Source organism: Salmo salar, chromosome ssa10, assembly GCF_905237065.1.
Source record: "Salmo salar chromosome ssa10, Ssal_v3.1, whole genome shotgun sequence".
NCBI lineage: Eukaryota > Metazoa > Chordata > Actinopteri > Salmoniformes > Salmonidae > Salmo > Salmo salar.
The window spans coordinates 100,584,089-100,609,222 of record NC_059451.1 but is presented as its reverse complement, the minus strand read 5'-3'; the positions used below and the strand labels follow the sequence as shown (position 1 = coordinate 100,609,222).

General features: G+C 42.7%; 1 pseudogene; it reads right to left on the bottom strand.

The window, feature by feature from the left end:
- The window catches only part of LOC123723936 (leucine-rich repeat-containing protein 4C-like), a 50,139-nt pseudogene that overhangs the window by 5,568 nt on the left and 19,437 nt on the right, over positions 1 to 25,134 (bottom strand).

Sequence of the window (25,134 nt, the reverse complement as noted above, 5' to 3'; positions counted from 1 at the left end):
TATTTTATAGTATGAAGAATACCACTGAACATAGCTGAATAAAATAGAAAGGATATGTTCCCCAAATAATTTGAGGGGAGTGCACACAAGTGGCTATTCCGTGTTGAGCAGTTAACAAATAAACAGGTACTCCTATATGCTTAAAACTTCTTAGGGATAGCCCCCTTTTTTTCAATTTTCGGCTAAATGACATACCCAAATCTAACTGCCTGTAGCTCAGGCCCTGAAGCAGGGATATGCATATTCTTGGTACCATTTGAAAGGAAACACTTTGAAGTTTGTGGAAATGTGAATTTAATGTAGGAGAATATAACACAATAGATCTGGTAGAAGAAAATATAAAGAAAAAACCAACCTGTGTTTTTTTACCACCATCTTTGAAATGTAAGAGAAAGGTCACTGTTATAGCCATCACTCTGGTTGTAATTCCGATAGTGTCCACCAGATGGCAGCAGTGTATGTGCAAAGTTTCAGAACTTTATATATATATATATATATATGTATGTCTTTAATATATGTGTTAAATTTGTTGTGATTTAGAATGGACCATTATCATGCACCTGACTCGAAACAGGGGCAGCGGAAAAAAATACATGTCATCTATGCACTTAAATAGCATATGGAGGACACTTTTCCCGTGGTTCCTTTTCATGCCAGCCAGGTAGGCTATACTCCTGTTGCAAAGAGAAGCAATGTGCTTAATTTTAGGAAAGTTGAGAAATAAATATAGTAGGCCTAGTGTGTAGAAAGCTGATGGGATCTTCCTCTTTTTAACAGAGGCTATCACTCTGTTGTCTCACGCAATTCCATAGCTTACAGAAATGTTGCGCAACATGAGCTCATGCTGTCATGAAGTGTTTGATTAGATTTTCAAATTTTCATTGATGTCAGAGTGATTAGAGGGCCAGTAGAGTGCTGAGTACCAGTCAGTTATCAAGTTTGGTAGGCTACTAATGGCCATCAGCAGCATCAGAGCCTGGAGAAGCCTAATTACTGTGACTAAACGTTCACGTGGAATTTGACTGCACATACACACACACAAGACAGAGACACAAATACACACGCACACACATGCACACAGACATGCACCACACAGAGCCCAAAATATAAGCAATCCCCTGTCATTTACAGGTGCACACAGGGTATGGCCACATCAACCATTTCAGATAGGATCTGACAAGACCGTAAGGTGCCAAAACCCCAAACATAAAAACAGAGAGGGAAATGAGAGGGAAACTCACTCGTTCGTTCACTCACTCACTCACTCACTCACTCACTCACTCACTCACTCACTCACTCACTCACTCACTCACTCACTCACTCACTCACTCACTCACTCACACTGTGTACCACAATATGAACCGGCGATGACCTTGGCTGTGTGTTTTGTATCTATTTCTGTTTCTGAGAGTGTTCCCCTTGCAGTCTCAATCTCAGTCACATAAAACAAAATCACAATAATTCCTCCAACATCTGTGTTGTATCTCTCCAGTGGAGAGGAGGTGTGGAGGCAGGCACAGCCATATCTGAAGCTGTGATGTGATTTATATTTCAGCCTGTGGGGACATAAATAACAGGAAAGTTGCCACCCACCAGTCCTTCAATCAAGCAGACATTTTAGGAAAGTTCTGATTATACTTCGCAGTGATGCTCAGAGGCTTCTGTGACTGGACTGTGAAAAGGCAGAGCCACAAAGATAGCAGGGAATGATGATCTATCTTATGTCATGTTGTTAGGGGATGTGTATGCTGTACTATGCTTGCCTCCCCTCTGTGCTGGCATGTGTGTTTGTGTGTTCGTTTGTGTGTGTGTGAGAGAGAGAGTGGTGTGTGTGTGTGTGTGTGTGTGTGTGTGTGTGTGTGTGTGTGTGTGTGTGTCTGTGTGTTTGCTTGCTTGCTTGCGGGCATGTGTGCATGCATGCCTTAGTATGTAAGAATAAATTATGCGTCTGTACTTTCATGTGTTTGTGCTCTTAAGTTTCTATTTGTTCTTTTGCAGCAGGTTCAGAGATGAGTATATATTTTTGATGCTTGTACTCATATAGCTTTGAGTCTGTCTGACTGTCACTATGGATCAGTGGAATCACCATGATGCAGTAATGTATTTTAATTTGACTTCAGTGTTGCAACCTACAGTATGTATGAGGGGGCCACACTAGTGCTCTTGAAGAAGTTCTTAGCTACAGTACATTCTCCACTGTGTGAGTCCAGCCATAGGGCCAGCTCTGGAACAAAATACGTCCCATTTTCACTGGAGGATGTGCAGGCTATTACTGTAACTACCGATTAATTTCATGATTACCAAGGCCATTAATTATTTAATTACCTTTATCCCAATTCTGATCAGCCCATAGCCTGAGGGTGGACATGGTGTTTCTGTTCAGGAGATCAGGGAAATGTGACAGGGATCACACACAAGGCTGAAAATCACATTCTATTACACATCCTCTAATTTGTTGGGCATTAAGGCAGAAAGCAATTGACAAGTGTTAGAAATTTAGAGCACAATGTTACTTTATTTTGGCTTGCCTGATCTCTTTCTCATAACTCATTGGTTACCATGCCTTGTGGATTGACATTGTATTGGAGGTGACTATTTCAGGGGATATATTCAGTGCAGTACATTAAGCTGATTGAACTTTTACCCATAAGATACAGTAAGACTCACTTCCTACATAAAGCAGAAGTTAAATTAGTAGCTACTTTTAAAGCACCCCATCGACAGCTGTATCCCTTATCCCCTTATGCAATGTCATTCTCTACTTATTTCCTCATCCCCTAATTCTCCACCAATAGAGCCTTGAAATAAATTAAACAATGAAATCAGAGGTACGCAATCCAATTCATGACGAGAGAGAAAAGAAGATGAAGTTGATTTACAAAGCAATCCGTCTCCTCACTGACAATGAGAGCAGCGAAATTGGATTTAGAGCTGGGAGGGAATTAGATGGAAAAAGATAAACAAAATGAGATTAAGAAATGAATAGGTTTTTAAACTTTTGTCCGCATAAGAGACGATGAACTGGCAGTAGGCTTCTTGGAAGCCTGAGAGCAGGGGAAACGGCTAAAGCATGACCCAGATCGGCAGAAAGCATCAAAAATTAGATAAGCAAGATTTGTGAATTCATTTTCTATGTAGCTGACAATGGGGAGAACTGTTTAAGGAGAAGGAGAGCTGTCTAAAACGTGCCATCTCTGTCATGAAATGAAAAAGCCTCCACAATGACAACAATCAGGCAATTCCAGGTGATTAGAGTTACGCACAGGGTAGATGTTGTGCCTCACCAAAGATGTAGGATCAGATTCAGACTGAAAACCCAACCTTGATCATTAGAAGTATAACACCATCTGACCCTGGACAAGCAGTCTGAGACAATTACTACCGACTCCTAGAGCTGGACTGCAGAGGCCAATTACCCTGATCAGCACAGTAGCTCTCTGCCCTCAGAGCATGGCCCAGCATCATGGCATAGCTTTATGCAATCACGCTCCCTGATAGTCCTCTCGCCACACTGCTAGGTACAGTGGGTGTAATGACTACAGCCCATGTGCCATCAGGCAGCAGGAGAAGAGCATCACTAGTTCTGCTGCCCAGTCTCTTATTTTGAGGATTTATATGCCCTTTGATACGACAAAGCCAATGTAGCCAGAGGCATATGTTTCAACTAAATTCCAAGCCATCAGACAGCAGGGGAAGAGTAAGCAATGCAGACCCAGTTCAGAGCAATGACTGGACAATACTTTGAGGTTAAGGATCGCAAACTGTACACAACATCAAACATGAATACAAATATCAGGGTAAAAAAGATCAACCTTTACAGTATATAAGGTGTAACCACTGCAATATAAATTTGACTTAAATTCACCACATACTGTAGGTAGGTATACCAAACATTACCTTCCTAATATTGAGTTGGACGCCAAATCCTTCTTTAACCTGTCTCCTCCCCTTCCTCTATGCTGATTGAAGTGTATTTAACAAGTGACATCAATAAGGGATCATACACTACATGACCAAAAGTATGTGGACACCTGCTCGTTGAACATCTCATTCCAAAATCATAGGCATTAATATGGAGTTGGTCCCCCCTTTGCTGATATAACAGCCTCCACTCTTCTGGGAAGGCTTTCAAATAGATATTGGAACATTGCTGCGGGGACATGCTTCCATTCTGTGCAGGCCAGTCAAGTTCTTCCACACCGATCTCGACAAACCATTTCTGTATGGACCTCGCTTTGTGCATGGGGGCATTGTCATGCTGAAACAGGAAAGGGCCTTCCCAAACTGTTGCCACAAACTTGGAAGCAGAGAATCATCTATAATGTCATTGTATGCTGTAACATTAAGATTTCCCTTCACTAAAACTAAGGGACCTAGCCTGAACCATGAAAAACTGCCCCAGACTATTATTCCTCTTCCACCAAACTTTACAGTTGGCACTCTGCATTCGGGCAGGTAGTGTTCTCCTGGCATCCACCAAATCCAGTTTAGTCTGGATTTGGCATCCACTGCTCCAGTGTCCAATGTCAGCAAAATTTGCGCATGGTGATCTTAGGCTTGTGTGCGGCTGCTCGGCCATGGAAACCCGTTTCATGAAACTCCCGACCAACAGTTATTGTGCTGACGTTGCTTCCAGAGGCATTTTGGAACTCGATAGTCAGTGTTGCAACCAATAACAGACTATTTCTACCTGCTTCAGCACTCGGCGGTCCCGTTCTGTGAGCTTGTGTGGCCTGACACTTCGCGATTGAGCCGTTGTTACACTTCACAATAACAGCACTTACAGTTGACCGGGCAGCTCTAGCAGGGTAGAAATTTGAAGAACTGATCTGTTGGAAAGGTGGCAACCCATGACGGTGCCACGTTTAAAGTACCTGAACTCTTCAGTAAGGCCATTCTACTAACAATGTTTGTCTATGGAGATGGTTGTGTGTTCGATTTTATACACCTGTCAGCAACGGGTGCGGCTGAAATAGCCGAATCCACTATTTTGAAGGAGTGTACACATATTTTTCTATATACAGTTGAAGTCGAAAGTTCACATACACCTTAGCCAAATACATTAAAACTCAGTTTTTCACAATTCCTTACATTTAATCCTAGTAAAAAAGTCCCTGTCTTAGGCCAGTTAGGATCACCACTTTATTTTAAGAATGTGAAATGTCAGAATAATTGAGAGATTGATTTTTTTCAGCTTTTATTTCTGTCATCATATTCCCAGTGGGTCAGAAGTTTGTCAAAATTTTTTTTAACTTGGGTCAAACGTTTCGGGTAGCCTTCCACAAGCTTCCCACAATGAGTTGGGTGAATTTTGGCCCATTCCTCCTGACAAAGCTGGTGTAACTGAGTCAAGTTTCTAGGCCTTCTTGCTCGCACACACTTTTTCAGTTCTGCCCACAAATCTTCTATGGGATTGAGGTCAGGGCTTTGTGATGGCCACTCCAATACCTTGACTTTGTTGTCCTTAAGCCATTTAGCCATAACTTTGGAAGTATGCTTGGGGTCATTGTCCATTTGGAAGACCCATTTGCGACCAAGCTTTGACTTCCTGACTGATGTCTTGAGATGTTGCTTCAATATATCCATGTAATTTTCCTTCCTCATGATGCCATCTATTTTGTGAAGTGCACCAGTCCCTCCTGCAGCAAAGCACGCCCACAACATGATGCTGCCACCCCTGTGCTTCACGGTTGGAATGGTGTTCTTCGGCTTGCAAGACTCCCCCCTTTTCCTCCAAACATAACAATGGTCATCATGGCCAAACAGTTCTATTTTTGTTTCATCAGACCAGAGGACATTTCCCCAAAAAGTACAATCTTTGTCCCCATGTGCAGTTGCAAACCGTAGTCTGGCTTTTTTATGGCGGTTTTGGAGCAGTGGCTTCTTCCTTGCTGAGTGGCCTTTCTGGTTATGTCAATAAAGGACTCATTTTTCTGTGGATATAGATACTTTTGTACCTGTTTCCTCCAGCATCTTCACAAGGTCCTTTGCTGTTGTTCTGGGATTGATTTACACTTTTTGCACCAAAGTACGTTCATCTCAAGGAGATAGAACGCGTCTCCTTCCTGAGCGGTATGACGGCTGCGTGGTCCCATGGGGTTTATACTTGCGTACTATTGTTTGTACAGATGAACGTGGTACCTTCAGGTGTTTGGAAATTGCTCCCAAGGATGAACCAGACTTGTGGAGGTCTACAATTTATTTTCTGAGGTCTTAGCTGATTTCTTTTCATTTTCCCATGATGTCAAGCAAAGGGGCACTGAGTTTGAAGGTAGGCCTTGAAATCCATCCACAGGTACACCTCCAATTGACTCAAATGATGTCAATTAGCCTATCAGAAGCTTTCTAAAGCCATCACATCATTTTCTGGAATTTTCCTAGCTGTTTAAAGGCACAGTCAACTTAGTGTATGTAAACTTCTGACCCACTGGAATTGTGATACAGTGAATTATAAGTGAAATAATCTGTCTGTAAACAATTGTTGGAAAAATGACTTGTGTCATGGACAAAGTAGATGTCCTAACCGACATAACAAAACTACAGTTTGCTAACAAGAAATTTGTGGAGTGGTTGAAAAACAGGTTTTAATGACTCCAATCTATGTATGTAAACTTCCGACTTCAACTGTATAATGTAGCTTTCAACTGGATTCACTTGGTCAGTCTTTGTCATGGAAAGAACAGTTGTTCTTAATGTTTCGTACATTTGAAAGCACAAGTCAGTAGAGTGCTGGGTTCATTCAACACTGCATTGAAAATAGCAATGTAACTCAAATAGACTGGTCTAGATGTTGCAGATTTCAAAGCACAGGTCACTTCTAGCTGTGTCCACACAACACACAACACAAATAAAAACTGGACAACTCACCATCAGCCTGTATAAGTTTCCAAATTCCATTTCACATAGTGAATTCTTGAAAATTGGTACTGTTGACTAACCCCATTCTGTACAAATTTGGGCAACCGCAATGGGTCAAACGAGGCTGCAATGAAAACTAATGGGACTGTAGCGACTGTGTTTGCATCAAAATCTTGGGTGGGAACTATATTTCTATTCAAGCGTTAATTGACATGGTAAGGGATCGATCGTATTGGAGAAAAGTTGAAAAAACTGATCCTTCTGTCGCTGTACATTAAATTGTGACGTGTCATGACATAATGTACAGCACGCATAATGCAACTCATTCTGTGTCGTACAGCCTCAGGCAGCATGAAGGTCTTGTCATTGATATCGCTGGAAAGGGGAGAAATTGTGCATTACAATGGTTTTCATATTACTGATAACCTGGAATTATTACGTTTTTGGGTGCTAAAATAAGGTAACTTGTATGTTACAGCGCAATGTACAAAAGTGCGTTAGCTAACTATGCTAGCAATGCAAATGGATTTCTGATTCGAATATTATTACTACACAGATCGTACACGTTTGCTAGCTAACGAGCAGTACGCCTTAACTTGCAATAAATATGACTTTCTGACAAAATTAGAAGCGTATATCTGAAAATGCAGCTAGACATGGATGAACGCTTCACAACAGGCTGGAACCGTTGAACTCTGTTTTGTTTGTAGCTACATCTTGTTTGGCCAGCGTTGTGTCAAGTCACTCTGGTTCACGCTGACCGTGGCGTGTGCAGAAAGTAGCACATCACTTTTTCCAACCGATCTGTCGATAGCGCCTGGTAAATTCAGGGCATCAATGTTGTTGAGAAATGTTTAAAAAATGTTGTAGTTCTCAATGGCTAACGTTATGTCTTTCAAAAACAGTGAGGTAGAAATGACTGTCAACACATACTGAACAGCTCACGTTATAGACAGAAGCATGCTACATGGCAGACCAATCCAAACTCATCTCTCGGCATGTCCAGCCCATACATTATCTAAGCCAATTATGGCTAGTGGGAAGGTTCCTTACTTTTTCCGTGGCTCATAATGTAACAATTGTATTCGTATTCATGGATGAAATACAAGTTTGTTATTAAGGCACATGAACAGTCACATGTTCCAGAAGGCATTTCTGTCAAAAAACGCATTTAGATAAAAAAATAAAAATACGTTAGAATGCCGCTCATGTGAAGTCGTGAAGATCGACATAAGCCTAATATCCTGAAACGAGTCACATATGTGATACTACAAAATCAGCTTGCATCTTAAACATCAGGCTCATCTGAAAATAGATCAAAGGCTTGTCCTCTCACGAGTGCAGCCTTCCTTGTGCAGGTCTCGGCTAATTTCCTCAAATATCTGTATTTACATCCTATGTCTGGACTCTAGGCTAATCTTATGAACTGTCTTTTAGACCTCACTACCTTCACAGTGCATTCGAAAAAGTATTAAGACCCCTTAACTTTTTTTCACATTTTGCTACGTTAATACCTTTTTAAAAATTGACTAAATAATTGTTTTCCTCATCATTCTACACACAATACCCCATAATGACAAAGTGAAAACAAGTTTTTATACATTAATGCAATTTATTAAAAACAGAAATACCTTATTTACATAAGTATTCAGACCCTTAGCTATGAGACTCGAAATTGAGCTCAGATGCATCCTGTTTCCATTGATCATCTTTAAGATGTTTCTACAACTTGATTGTAGTCCACTTGTGGTATATAAACTCAGCAAAAAAAAAACGGCCCTTTTTCTGGACCCTGTCTTTCAAAGATGAACACGCACCTGTGGAACGGTCGTTAAGACACTAACAGCTTACAGATAGTAGACAATTAAGGTCACAGTTATAAAAACATACGACACAAAAGAGGCCTTTCTACTGACTCTGAAAAACACCAAAAGAAAGATGCCCAGGGTCCCTATAGGGCGGCGCTAAAGTTATCTTCAGACGTAAACAGCGAATGTCACGGCTTTTGAGAGTCATGATGGTTTGCAGTGATGATGCAAAAAATTTATGCAGTCAGTTGTACAATTGATTTGGTATCCCCCTTACCCTGTCTCTGTCCCTTCCTTTTTTTTCAACTGCGAGATAAGCACTACACCTGGTGGAGAGAGACTGTATGACACAGAATGAGTTGCATTATGCGTGCTGTACATTACGTCATGACACGTCACAATTTAATATACAGCGACAGAGGGCTCAGTTTTTTCAACTTTTCTCCAATACTATCGGGCCATTACCATGTCAATCAATGCTTGAATAGAAACATAGTTCACACCCAAGGTTTTGATGCCAACACAGTCGCTACAGTCCCATTAGTTTTCATTGCAGCCTCGTTTGAATGCCGTGGATGCACACATTTGTAGGGAATGGGGTTAGTCAACAGAAATAACCTAATGTTAGCTAGCTAACACTGAACCTAGTTTGTTAGCTTTAGCTACCTGCAGATTCATACTACAGATATGACAATGTTTGTATTGGTAGTAGTATGAATTGGGATTATGTTGGTTCATTCTTTAGCTAGCTAGCTAGCTCTATGTCTAAATAAAAGACTCCACTTCAGCTGGATTATTACATAACCCATCAAATTAGCCAGCTGTGTCTGGGGGTGATTATGGCCATCTATTGTATTTCATGTGTATATGTCTAGACAATAGTGACCCATCCACTTAGCTAGATGTGGCTGGGGGGTGGTTATAGCATTTCCTTCACATGACCCATCACTTTAGAGAAGTGTGTCAGGTAAGCGTCATCTAATAATGATAAAATATTTATACAATATTTTTATCTTGTCACATCCTGACCAGTAAAACGATCATTTGTCTTTGTAGTTGGTCAGGGCATGGCAGGGGGTGTAGTTTTTGTCTGTTTTGGGGTTTGTTTGTTTCCAGGGGATATGTTCTAGTTTTGATTTTCTATGTTTGTTTAACTTTGTGTGGCCAAGTATGGTTTCCAATCAGAGGCAGGTGTCGTTAGTTGTCTCTGATTGGAAGTCATACTTAGGCAGCCTGTTTTTTCCTGTGGGTTGTGGGTGGTTGTTTCCTGTATAGTCTGAGAACCTTACGGAACTGTTGATTGTCGGTTTGTTATTTTTGTCTAAGTGTTCACGTTATTACGATAATAAAAGAAGATGAGCACTGTATACCCGCTGCGCTTTGGTCCCCTTTCATCGACGGTTGTGACAGAACCACCCACCAAAAGAAGACCAAGCAGCGGGGTAAGGAGCAGGAGAGGAGGTATCTCGAGTCGTGGACGTGGGAGGAGATCCTCGATGGAAAGGGTCCATGGAGCCAGGCTGGGGAGTACCAGCGCCCGAAGGAGGAGCTGGAGGAAGCGAAGAGGGAACGACGGAATTACGAGGCGTTGTATCCTCCTATTCAGGAGGTGAAGAGGGAGCCCCAAAACATTTTTTTGGGGGGGGCATAAGGGAAGTTTTGCTAGGTCAGGGGGGAACCGGGCATTTCGGAGGGAGCCATGGAGGAAACCAGAGCCGGTCGGGGAGTCAAGAGCGAATAACGCACAGAGGGAGGAGCTAGGCAGTATGGAGGAAGGCCCACTATGTCGCCTATACGTACTCACAGCCCGGTGCGGTCGATACAGGCTCCTCAACGTTGTCGTGCGACAGTTAGCCGGCAGCCAGGAAAAAGTGCGCCGGCTCAACATATCTGGCCTCCAGTGCGGCTCCTCGGCCCAGGATATCCTACGCCTGCTCCAGGCACGATACCCTGCATTCCCCAGCACAGCCCAGTTCGTCCTGTGCCAGCACTTCGCCCTTGCCGGGCTAGAGTGAGCATTGAGCCAGGACGGGTTATGCTAGCTGTAAGTGGCAGACCTCCAGTAGGAATCCTGGGCCCAGGATTTTCTACGCCTGTTCCATGTACGGCGCCCCGCATTCCCCAGCACAGCCCAGTTCGTCCTATGCCAGCGATCCGCCCTTTCCGGGCTATAGTCAGCATCGGGCCAGGACGGGTTGTGCCAGCCCTGAGCGCCAGACCTCCAGTGTGCCTCCAAGGCCCAGTACGTCCTGTGCAATCAGAAAATGAAAGGCTCCGTAGTGAGTGATGTGATGTTCTTTTTTAAGGTTAAAATATAAATATTATCTGCAATAATCTCAACCAATTTCAATGTTTCATTTGATATACTCTTTACCTATGGAAAGGCATAACTGGTAACTGCATAATGTCCATAGTATGCAAACTGTAGATGTAACCTAACTCTGTTTGACTGGAAGCATTAGTCACACAGTGTCTGAAAACACTGTAATTTCTATTACAGCCCACAGCACAAATACTCAAAGAATACTGGTATGATCCTGCCTCACACCCTCTCCCCCTCTCTCTCTCTCTCTCTCTCTCTCTCGCTCTCTCTCTCGCTCTCTCTCTCGCTCTTTTGGACATGATAGGAGGACCTGTCAACGCAGCACCTGGAGGCAACCAAGTGGAAATAGGCTTTGGCAGCAGCAAAAACAAAAGGCCCATCTTTTGCATGATACACCAAATCAATATCCCTCCAGTGGAGGGGCTCATACTTCACAAACACAAAGGACACCTTGCTCAGTGAGTTCAGCCCACCCCGGCCTGTCAGATACCTTCCTCGATGAACCTGAGAAACAGGGAAACACATACACACATACAAACATACATACACACACACTAAAGTATGCCTGCACAAAGGCACATGCGTGTGTACATAAACACAAGCACAGTAACTCACACACAACCCCCCAGCCCCCGCAACAGCAGCACACAAAGAGACAAGGGTGTCTGCTTCTACCCTGGGCAAGGACACAACTTAGAAAGGACTTAAAATAAATTGCGGCCCACAAACGTTCCCTTTCCCCCTTCACTGCAGCCACATTCATGGCTGCCATAGAGTAGGGATAAAAGGGAGAGAAGAAACCAGCGAAAAAATGCTGCTGAGGCTTTTTCCACTTGGTCATCGGTTCAGCGCGCAATCATGATGAGTTTTTTTTGTCATGACTGCCAGCCACATGATGGGGCTTTGACAGAGCTTGGCATGTGATATGGATAGCATGGATGGTATGAGAGGATAGGAGAAGGAGGATGTTAGGAACCCAGAAGATGTTCTGTGAGGGAGGAGGAGGCGGGCTGGCAGGGACGGCCTGTGGATGGTGGAAGGAAATGACACGATGGCACTGTGAGGTGCCTACAGAGAGACACACATTAATGAGATGCAAAACTGAATCAGGTCAGCTCCTGGCAGAGCCTGACGTTTTACACAGTACTCCAATAAGAGGAGGAGAGAACAGGGGACCAAAAATACCAAATCAATCACACTCGCAATGCAGTATTTAAGTAGGAGCTCCTTTTCCCATATTTTTTTCTCTCTTTTTCCCATATTTCAAGTCCTATTGCTAACACCTTGTAACATTATGTTAACATTGCTGTGGTGGATTTGATTGTATTCGAGCTGTCAGGAGGTGTTTTCTGGCTGGAATAGCACCTGAGAAGGATTGTTGCTAGAAGTGTGGTAGCTGCTGTATACCAAAGTTACCGGAATCTTTAGTCATTTTGGTAATCAACAGTATCTACTTGTATCTTGGTAATCAACAGTATCTACTTGTATTTGTGAGAGGTATTAACATGTTGAATGCACCAAGCTGTCTGTTTAAACTACTGGCACACAACTCGGACACCCATGCATACCCCACAAGACATGCCACCAGAGTCTCTTCACAGTCCCCAAGTCCAGAACAGACTATGGGATGCACACAGTATTACATAGAGCCATGATTACATGGAACTCTATTCCACATCAAGTAACTCATGACAGCAGTAGAATTAGATTTTTTTTTTTAACAGATAAATATACAACTTATGGAAAAGCAGGGACTGTGAAGCAACACAAACATAGACATATACATACAAACACACGATAACATACGCACATGTACACATGGATTTTCTGTTATAGTTATGTGGTAGCAGAGTAGAGGCCTGAGGGCACACACTTAATGTGTTGTGAAATCTGTTATGAATGTATTGTAATGTTTTTAAAATGTATAACTGCCTTAATTTTGCTGGACCCCAGAAAGAGTAGCTGCCAGCAGCTTAATGGGGATCCATAATAAATACAAATACAAACAGAACATATATGGCAATCTATTGTAACTTTGGGAATTTATACTTTGATAACTTTTAAAAACATGAATATACAGTAATAATGTATTACATCTGTGACCATATTGTCCATGAGTTTCTAGTAGATCGACCATATGGTTCAAGAGCAAATAGCCTATCTAATGAAAAATGCATCTAATCAACATTTGCATTATTTTCTTATTAATAGGGTACGTGGGACGAAATTGTACCACACTATTCAACAGCCAGTGACAAATCAGAGCGCCAACTTTAAAACCACAAAATGTCATAATTCAAAGTTCTCAAACATAGGACTATATTAAACCATTTGAAAGATAAGACTCTCGTTAATCTAACCACATTGTTCGATTTCAAAAAGGCTTTTCAGCGAAAGCAAAACATTAGATTCTGTCAGGAGAGTACCCTGCCAAAAATAATCACACAGCCATTTTCAAAGCAAGCATATATGTCACAAAAACCAAAACCACAGCTAAATGCAGCACTAACCTTTGATGATCTTCATCAGATGACACTCCTAGGACATTATGTTATACAATACATGCATGTTTTGTTCAATCAAGTTCATATTTATATCAAAAAAATGCTTTTTACATTAGCATGTGATGTTCAGAACTAGCATACCCACCGCAAACTTCCGGTGAATTTACTAAATTACTCACGATTAACGTTCACAAAATACATAACAATTATTTTAAGAATTATAGATACAGAACTCCTTTATGCAATCGCGGTGTCAGATTTTAAAATAGCTTTTCGGCGAAAGCACATTTTGCAATATTCTGAGTAGATAGCCCGGCCATCACGGCTAGCTAATTAGACACCCACCAAGTTTGGCACTCACCAAACTCAGATTTACTATAAGAAAAAATTGATTACCTTTGCTGTTCTTCATCAGAATGCACTCCCAGGACTTCTACTTCAACAACAAATGTTGTTTTGGTTCCAAATAATCCATAGTTATATTGAAATAGCTCTGTTTTGTTCGATGCGTTCAGGTCAGTATCCGAAGGGTGACGCGGAGCGTATTTCGTGACAAAAAAATTCAAAATATTCCATTACCGTACTTCGAAGCATGTCAAACGCTGTTAAAAAAAATGTATGCTATTTTTCTCGTAAAATAGCGATAATATTCCAACCGGGCGACGTTGTATTCATTCAAAGACTGAAAGAAAAACATGGAGTCGTCTCGTGGACGCGCATCTCCAGTGTCATTGTTCCCTGCCTGACCATTCACAAAAACTCCTGCTGTTTTTCGCCCAGAGACTGCAGAGACGTCATTCCACTTTCTGGCGCCTTCTGAGAGCCAATGGAAGCCTTAGAAAATGCAATGTTACAGCAGAGATGCTGTATTTTTGATAGAGATGCCACAGAAGGACAACAAATTGTCACACAGGGCACTTCCTGTATGGAATCTTCTCCGGTTTTGGCCTGCCATATGAGTTCTGTTATACTCACAGACACCATTCAAACAGTTTTAGAAACTTTAGAGTGTTTTGTATCCAAATCTACTAATTATATGAATATTCTCGTTTCTGGGCAAGAGTAGTAACCAGTTTAAATCGGGTACGTTTTTTATCCGGCCGTGCAAATACTGCCCCCTAGCCCCAACAGGTTAACTCTGCAACTCATTCAACTATTGACTTTTCTCACAACTGCCACCAGTTTGACGCCAAAACACTGAACTCAAGTACATATTGACATATTCTAGTCAAACAAATTAAAAGTGTGTAAAAAAATATAAAGGATATTTCATTCTGAAACAATCATATTAAACACCAATGGTATTCATTAAGTTGATGGTTTATATTTAGGACAATGTTTCACAGCATTGTCATTCTATATATTTTTGTCATCTTATTCAATTATTTCATATACAGTTGAAGTCGGAAGTTTACATACGCTTAGGTTGGAGTCATTAAAACTTGTTCAACCACTCCAAATTTCCTGTGAACAAACTATAGTTTTGGCAAGTCGGTTAGGACATATACTTTGTGCATGAAACAAGTGATTTTTCCAACAATTGTATACAGACAGATTATTTCCCTTTTAATTCACTGTATCACAATTCCAGTGGGTCAATTCCAGTCGCTCAGCAAGGAAAAAACACTGCTCCAAAACCGCCATAAAAAAGCCAGACTACGGTTTTCAACTGCACATGGGGACAAAGATCGTACTTTTTGAGTACGACCCCCCCCCAGAACCGCAAGTGTGGAGGAAAAAGGGGGGGAGGCTTGCAAGCCAAAGAACACCATGCCAACCGTGAAGCACGGGGGTGCAGCATCATGTTGTGGGGGTGCTTTGCTGCTGGAGGGACTGGTGCACTTCACAAAATAGATGGCATCATATATTGAAGCAACATCTCAAGACATCAGTCAGGAAGTTAAAGCTTGGTCGCAAATGGGTCTTCCAAATGGACAATGACCCCAAGCATACTTCCAAAGTTGTGGCAAAATGGCCTAAGGATAACAAAGTCAAGGTATTGGAGTGGCCCTCACAAAGCCCTGACCTCAATCCCATAGAAGATGTGTGGGCAGAACTGAAAAAGTGTTTGCGAGCAAGAAGGCCTACAAACCTGATTGTTACACCAGCTCTGTCAGGAGGAATGGGTCAAAATTCACCTAACTTATTGTGAGAAGCTTGTGGAAAGCTACCCAAAATGTTTGATCCAAGTTAAACAATTTAAAGGCAATGCTACCAAATACTGATTGAGTGTATGTAAACTTCTGACCCACTGGGAATGTGATGAAAGAAATAAAAGCTGAAATAAATAATTCTTTCTACTATTGTTCTGACATTTTACATTCTTAAAATAAAGTGGTGATCCTAACTGACCTAAGACAGGGCATTTTTATTAGGATTAAATGTCAGGAATTGTGAAAAACTGAGTTTAAATGTATTTGGCTAAGGTGTATGTAAACTTCCGACTTCAACTGTATTTGACATGTGATTAGGCCACAGAGAGGGCCAGAGATTATTACAGACACCTGTGATAATTGGAAGTACCCAAAAGGGCCATCTAGATGTCTTGTGATAGATTACATAAAATCCTTAAAAGATACCAAATTTCTGTCAGTTTACTGGTAAACTTCAAATGTTTCCAGTAATATTCCATCCCTTGCAACCCTAGCTGCAGCACATACAGTGAGGGAAAAAAGTATTTGATCCCCTGCTGATTTTGTACATTTGCCCACTAACAAAGAAATGATCAGTCTATAATTTTAATGGTAGGTTTATATGAACAGTGAGAGACAGAATAACAACAACAAAAAATCCATGAAAACGCATGTGAAAAATGTTAGAAATTGATTTGCATTTTAATGAGGGAAATAAGTATTTGACCCCCTCTCAATCAGAAAGATTTCTGGCTCCCAGGTGTCTTTTATTGAGGTAACGAGCTGAGATTAGGAGCACACTCTTAAAGGGAGTGCTCCTAATCTCAGTTTGTTACCTGTATAAAAGACACCTGTCCACAGAATCAATCAATCAATCAGATTCCAAACTCTCCACCATGGCCAAGACCAAAGAGCTCTCCAAGGATGTCAGGGACAAGACTGGAGACCTACACAAGGCTGGAATGGGCTACAAGACTATCGCCAAGCAGCTTGGTGAGAAGGTGACAACAGTTGGTGCAATTATTTGCAAATGGAAGAAACACAAAAGAACTGTCAATCTCCCCTCGGCCTGGGGCTCCATGCAAGATCTCACCTCGTGGAGTTGCAATGATCATGAGAATGGTGAGGAATCAGCCCACAACTACACGGGAGGATCTTGTCAATGATCTCAAGGCAGCTGGGACCATAGTCACCAAGAAAACAATTGGTTACACACTAAGCCGTGAAGGACTGAAATCCTGCAGCGCCCGCAATGTCCCCCCTGCTCAAGAGAGCACATATACATGCCCGTCTGAAGTTTGCCAATGAACATCTGAATGATTCACAGGACAACTGGGTGAATGTGTTGTGGTCAGATGAGACCAAAATGGAGCTCTTTGGCATCAACTCAACTCGCCGTGTTTGGAGGAGGAGGAATGCTGCCTATGACAGCAAGAACACCATCCCCACCGTCAAACATGGAGGTGGAAACATTATGCTTTGGGGGTGTTTTTCTGCTAAGGGGACAGGACAACTTCACTGCATCAAAGGGACGATGGACAGGCCATGTACCGTCAAATCTTGGTTGAGAACCTCCTTCCCTCAGCCAGGGTATTGAAAATGGGTCGTGGATGGGTATTTCAGCATGACAATGACCCAAAACACACTGCCAAGGCAACAAAGGAGTGGCTCAAAAAGAAGCACATTAAGGTCCTGGAGTGGCCTAGCCAGTCTCCAGACCTTAATCCCATAGAAAATCTGTGGAGGGAGCTGAAGGTTCGAGTTGCCAAACGTCAGCCTCGAAACCTTAATGAGTTGGAGAAGATCTGCAAAGAGGAGTGGGACAAAATCCCTCCTGAGATGTGTGCAAACCTGGCGGCCAACTACAAGAAACGTCTGACCTCTGTGATTGCCAACAACAGTTTTGCCACCAAGTACTAAGTCATGTTTTGCAGAGGGGTCAAATACTTATTTCCCTCATTAAAATGCAAATCAATTTATAACATTTTTGACATGTGTTTTTCTGGATTTTTTTGTTGTTATTCTGTCTCTCACTGTTCAAATAAACCTACCATTAAAATTTTAGACTGATCATTTCTTTGTCAGTGGCAAACGTTCAAAATCAGCAGGGGATCAAATACCTTTTTCCCTCACTGTACTACTCTCACTATGCATCTCACATAACCATGAGCACAAACTGAACATGAGAAAAACAAAACCTGTGACCAATGCAACGGATAGGATTACCATAGATGTTATCGCTGGCATGGTTGTATTTAATAAGCAAAGCGTTTACTGCTGTTAATCTTAAGCATGGGTATGGAGAGAGAGGTGGGAACAGAGGGCACAATTTTCCTTTGGGGCAAAGTCTACAGATTAAAAAACAGCGAGTGTTGTTGCTGTTGAGTACACCCAGAGCACTTGTTTTCTGCATGACTACAGCAAGCATAGCACCGGTACTGAAATTGTGCTATTTGTTTAAGCACAGTGAATAATTTGGAGAAACCCTACAGTGTTACAGCATGGGATGCCCAGGGACATGGGATTCCCATAGCAGCATGCTACAACTAAACAGACCCCACCCATTGATACCCCAGCTGCCTCCCTCCCAGCCCCCAACACATACTCACACAACACACACACACACACTTCATCAGGGGACCGCACAAAGTTACTACTTCGAGTCTCGTTGGTGATCATTCTTTGGTTGGCATCATTTTACTTCCTGTCCTTGGTTGCCATGCAAACGATCACAAAAGGAAATACCGCTGCTAGGCATACTAGATTGTTGTATAATACTCTTCACTGTCCTTCCTCCCACTGAATCCCAAGACACGTCTATGAGAGATTTTTTTCTCTATCTAATACCTCTCTATCCTTGAATCATCTTTACCATTACAATAGCTTCATACGTAGGTAGGTAGCCCAGCGGGTTAAGAACGTTGGCCCAGTAACCGAAAGGTCGCTGGTTTGAAACCCCGAGCTGGCAGGGTGGAAAAGATCTGCAGTTTTGCCCTTGAGCAAGGCAGTTAACCCCCCACAACAACTGCTCCCGGGCGCCATTGACATGGATGCCGATTAAGGCAGCCTCCAACACCTCTCTGATTCAGAGGAGATGGGTTAAATGCGGAAGACACATTTCAGATGAATGCATTCAGTTGTGCAACTGGCTATGTTCTGTGTACATTGAAACTGCACAAGAGAATGGACACAGTAACATTGTAGAGATTATTTGAACATATCAGGGCTCATTCTGTAAGAAACATGCATTAGTCCAAATTGTGTTTGTATCTATGGTGGGAAGGGGCCACACCAGGGCACTTCCAGTCTCCTAAATCAAGTGTCAACTACGTCTATCTGGGAAATGCTGCTGTGCAAATCAAACACACTTCTGAAAGCGCAATTGATTGAATAGCAGCCAATCCTGATTGACCTTTGATTACACTGGTCAACATATAATCCTGCTGATGCTACGACATGACAATACTGTCCACAATGAGTGAGAGACTGAAGGGTTTGGTTGATGGATCAAAATCACATTTCAAAAAGCAATCTTCTTTTTAGTCTTTACAATTAAATCACTTTTTTTCTGCATTATCTGTACAAGCTTCTGTAGAGACTAACAGTCTATCACAACGCAAGCTTTTCTGGCACAACATTACAGTTTTAATTTGCAAAGCCATTTTAGTACAGTATTATTTTGAAGGAAATCTGACCCTTTAAGTGACAGGCTAAGCTTTAAGTCACATAACTCCTTTGGTAACCATTTTAACCTATTTGTTTTTTTAAGTTGTTGGTGAAATAGACTGTATAGAAAACATTAAGAACACCTGTTCTTTCCATGACATAGACAGACCAGGTGAATCCAGGTGAAAGCTATGATCCCTTATTGATGTCACTTGTTAAATCCACTTCAATCAGTTTAGATGACGATGAGGAGACAGGTTAAATAATAATTTTTAAGCCTTGAGAAAATTGAGACATGGATTATGCATGTGTGCCATTCAGAGGGTGAATGGGCAAGACAAAAACTGTAAGTGCCTATGAAAGGGGTATAGTAAGAGGGAGCCGGGTGCACCAGTTTGAGTCAAGAACTGCAACGCCGCTAGGTTTTTCATGCTCAACAGTTTCCCTTGTGTATCAAGAATGGTCAACCTCCCACTGTGGGAAGCATTGGAGTCAACTTGGGCCAGCATCCCTGTGGAACGCTTTCGACACCTTGTAGAGTCCATGCCCTGCTGAATTGAGGCTGTTCAGTGTAGTTTGGGAAGAGTAAGCCTATGGAGGATAATTGGAAAACACCATGCATGAAAGACTAAAAAAATTCATGAATAAATAAATGCAACAGGACTTGTCAAAAAGTACATTTAGTGAGAAACAAATATGAAAACACATTTTTGATAAATAAATCTCAGTCAGTGTTTTGTGGGATTTCAACATTTTGGATTAGAGTGCTCTTCCTTAAACTGGTAGAGATAGAGAGGAGGGCTGTAAGAGAGGGGGAATGGGACAGAGAAATAAATGACATACAGAGAAATGAACTGCATACATAATGTGAACTGTGCTCAAATCTCATCTATTCATCCACACAGAACTGGAATAAAAGTTCATCAGGATGAAATGCATAGGCCAGTGGTCAAGCACAGCATATCGTAAAAGGTCCCAGTTACTGAATCATATCTGAGGGAATTAATGTCTCATTAACTGAGAGAGGCTAGGGGAGAACATTATTTTAACTTTAAAACACATTCTGTACTGTAATAGTTTCTGCTGTGCAATTTTCATTTAAATTAATGATATTTACAGTTCATTCGGAAAGTATTCAGACCCCTTGACTTTTTACAAATTTTGTTACGTTACAGCCTTCCTCATCAATCTACACACAATACCACATAAAGAAAAAGCAAAAACAGTTTGACCATGACCATGATAGTATTAATTCAAACCTGCTCACTGAGCGAAGTATTCAGATGCCTTGACATTTTCCACATTTTCTTACATTACAGCTTTATTCTAAAATTGATGACATGTTTTTTTTCCATCAATCTACACACAATACCCCATAATGACGAAGCAAAAACTGGTTTTTAGAAATGTTTGCAAATGTATAAAAAAAATATCACATTTACATAAGTATTCAGACCATTTACTCAGTACTTTGTTGAAGTACCTTTGGCAGCGATTAGAGCCTCGAGTCTTCTTGGGTATGATGCTACAAGCTTGGCACACCTATATTTGGGGAGTTTCTCTCATTCTTCTCTGCAGATCCTCTCAAGCTCTGTCAGGTTGAATGGGGAGCGTCTCTGCCCAGCTATTTTCAGGTCTCTCCAAAGATGTTTGATCGGGTTCAAGTCCGGGCTCTGACTGCAGGACATTCAGAGACTTGTCCCGAAGCCACTCCTGCATTGTCTTGGCTGTGTGCTTATGGTCATTGTCCTGTTGGAATGTGAACCTTTACCCCAGTCTGAGGTCCTGAGTGCTCTGGAGCAGGTTTTCATCAACGATCACTCTGCACTTTGATTCCAAACTACTTCAATTTAAGAATGATAGAAGCCACTGTGTTCTTGGGGACCTTCAATGCTGCCGAAAAGTTTTCGTACCCTTCCACAGATCTGTGCCTCAACACAATCCTGTATTGGCGCTCAACGGACAATTCCTTCTTCCTCATGGCTTGGTTTTTGCTCGGACATGCACTGTCAACTGTGGGACCTTATATAGACAAGTGTGTGCCTTTACAAATCATGTCAAATCAATTGAATTTACCACAGGTGGACTCCAATCAAGTTGTAGAAACATCTCAAGGATGATCAATGGAAACAGGATTCACCTGAGCTCCATTTTGAGTCTTATCGCAAAGTGTCTGAATATTTATGTAAATGTGATATATATTTTTGCAAACATTTGCAAACATTTCTAAAAACCTGTTTTCACTTTGTCATTACGAGGTATTGTGTGTAGATTGATGAGGAAATGTGTTTATTTAACCTGTTAGGCCTAGGGGGCAGTATTGACACGGCCGGATAAAAACACGTACCCGATTTAATCTGGTTACTACTCCTGCCCAGTAACTAGAATATAATAAGTATTATTGGCTTTGGATAGAAAACACCCTAAAGTTTCTAAAACTGTTTGAATGGTGTCTGTGAGTATAACAGAACTCAAATGGCAGGCCAAAACCTGAGAAGATTCCATGCAGGAAGTGGCCTGTCTGACAAGTTGTGTTTCATCTGGGCTCTTTTTATTGAAGACTGAGGATCTTTGCTCTAACGTGACACTTCCTACGGCTCCCATAGGCTCTCAGAGCCCGGGAAAAAGCTGAACGATATCGAGGCAGCCTCTGGCTGAAACACATTATCGCTTTTGGCAAGTGGCCGATCAGAGTACTATGGGCTTAGGCCCGTGCCCGAGTCGACCGAATGCTTTATTTTCTTTCGTCTGTTTACCTAAACGCAGATTCCCGGTCGGAATATTATCGCTTTTTTATGAGAAAAATGGCATAAAAATTGATTTTAAACAGCGGTTGACATGCTTCGAAGTACGGTAATGGAATATTTAGAAATGTTTTGTCACGAATTGCGCCATGCTCGTCACCCTTATTTACCCTTTCGGATAGTGTCTTGAACGCACGAACAAAACACTGCTGTTTGGATATAACTATGGATTATTTTGAACCAAACCAACATTTGTTATTGATGTAGAAGTCCTGGGAGTGCATTCTGATGAAGAACACCAAAGGTAATAACATTTTTCGTATAGTAAAGCTGACTTTGGTGAGTGCTAAACTTGCTGGGTTTCTAAATAGCTAGCCCTGTGATGCCGGGCAATCTACTGAGAATATTGCAAAATGTGCTTTCACCAAAAAGCTATTTTAAAATCGTAGATATCGAGTGCATAGAGGAGTTCTGTATCTATAATTCTTAAAATAATTGTTATGCTTTTTGTGAACGTTTATCGTGAGAAATTTAGTAAATTCACCGGCAGTGTTCGGTGGGAATGCTAGTCACATGCTAGTCACATGCTAATGTAAAAAGCTGGTTTTTGATATAAATATGAACTTGATTGAACAAAACATGCATGTATTGTATAACATAATGTCCTAGGGTTGTCATCTGATGAAGATCATCAAAGGTTAGTGCTGCATTTAGCTGTGGTTTGGGTTTATGTGACATTATATGCAGCTTGAAAAATGGGTGTCTGATTATTTCTGGCTGGGTACTCTGCTGACATAATCTAATGTTTTGCTTTCGTTGTAAAGCCTTTTTGAAATCGGACAGTGTGGTTAGATTAACGAGAGTCTTGTCTTTAAAATGGTGTAAAATAGTCATATGTTTGAAAAATTGAAGTTTTTGCATTTTTGAGGTTTTTGAATAACGCGCCACGGGATTACACTGGCTGTTACGTAGGTGGAACGATTTGGTGCCACCTACCCTAGAGAGGTTAATCCATTTTAGAATAAGTGTCACGATTTCCGCCGAAGTCGGCGTTCAACGGTCGACGTCACCGGTCTTCTAGCCTTCGTCGATCCACTTTTCATTTTCCATTTGTTTTGTCTTTGTTTTCTACACACCTGGGTTCTATTCCCCAATTACATGTTCATTATTTAACCCTCTGTTGCCCACATGTTAGTGTGCATGTTTATTGATTGTTCATGACGGTACTTGTCGGCTGGTTATGTTTGCCGGGTTATGTATTTACGCCCGTTATTTTCGAGTGACCGATATTTCTCCGCACCTTGAGTATTGTCTGTATACTGGTGCTGACGTGGAATTAAATACCTTGTACACTCATTTCTGCTCTCCTGCGCCTGATTCACTGCACCAATTACCCACCGCCTGACAGAAACACGCACCTCAAAATGGAGTCAGCAGGAGCAGGTGCCCTGGTATTAGGGGTTGAGGAGCGCATCCAGCAGCACCCTGCCATGCTCCTGCATCTCGGCACCGCCATGGATCGCGTCCTGCAGACCATGGATCGTTGGGAGAGAAGAGGAGTTCCTCCAGCGCCTCCACCAGCACCACCACAGGCACCACCACTCACCCCTCCTTCACCCGGTCCCAGTGGTATTCGGCTTGCTCTTCCGAGGGAGTATGATGGGACGGCTGCCGGATGTCAGGGGTTCCTACTCCAGCTGGAGCTCTACCAGGCAACTGTTCACCCGGCTCCTTCGGGTCGTGGGAGCGTGTCCGCCCTCGTCTCCTGTCTCTCAGGGAAAGCCCTGGAGTGGGCCAACGCCATATGGGGGGAAGGAGAAGCGGTGCTGGACCAATACGAGGATTTCACCCGCCGCTTCCGGGCAGTATTCGACCACCCGCCTGAGGGTAGAGCGGCAGGTGAACGTCTCATCCACCTGAGGCAGGGGACGAGGAGCACACAGGAGTTTGCATTGGACTTTTGGACCCTGGCCGCCGGCGCGGGATGGAACGACAGGGCCCTGATTGATCACTACCGTTGTAGTTTGCGCGAGGATATCCGATGGGAGTTGGCCTGCAGGTACACCAATCTCACCTTTGACCAGCTGGTGGACCTGTCCATCCGGTTGGATAACCTGCTGGCTACCCGCGGACGTCCAGATCGGGGTCTGTTGATTCCATCACCCAGCACCACCGCGCCGACGCCCATGGAGCTGGGAGGTGTTGCGCTTAGGGCGACCGGAGGAGGGGCCGTTCCATGCACAATCTGTGGCCGTAGAGGGCACACTGCCGGTCGGTGCTGGGGAGGTTCCTCTAGGAGTCGAGGCAGCAGGCAGGGTACTCTCGTGTTAACCCAGGTGAGTCGGCACCAGGCTCATCCAGAGCCCTCTGTTGCTCACGTTTTTGTTTATTAATTTTCCTGAGTTTTCACCGCATTCCCAGCATAAGGCGCTCGTAGATTCAGGTGTAGCTGGGAATTCTATTGACAGTTCATTTGCCCATAGTTTAGGGATCCCTATTGTTCCAGTGGATATGCCCTTCCCTGTGCATGCCCTAGATAGTCGACCATTACGGTCCGGGCTAATTAGGGGAGGCCACCGCTCCACTGAGCATGGTTACGCAGGAGGGTCCCAAGGAGAGAATCAGTCTTTTCCTTATTGATTCTCCTGCGTTTCCATTGGTGCTGGGCCTACCCTGGTCTGTCATGACCCCACTATTTCGTGGCAACAGAGGGCTCTCACGGGGTGGTCACGAAAGTGCTCGGGGAGGTGTTTAGGGGTTTCCGTCAGTGCTACTACGGTGGAAAGTCTAGACCAGGTCTCCACTGTGCACATCCCCTCTGAATATGCTGATTTGGCTCTCGTCTTCTGTAGAAAGAAGGTGACTCAGTTACCACCCCATCGACGGGGGGATTGTGCGATAAATATCCTGGTAGACGCAGCACTTCCCAGGAGTCACATGTATCCCCTGTCACAAGAGGAGACAGCGGCTATGGAAACATATGTCTCCGAATTCCTTTGGCCCTCCACTTCACTTGCCTCCTCGAGTTTCTTTTTTGTGAAGAAGAAGGATGGAGGTCTGCGCCCGTGTATTGACTTTTGAGGCATCAACCAGATCACG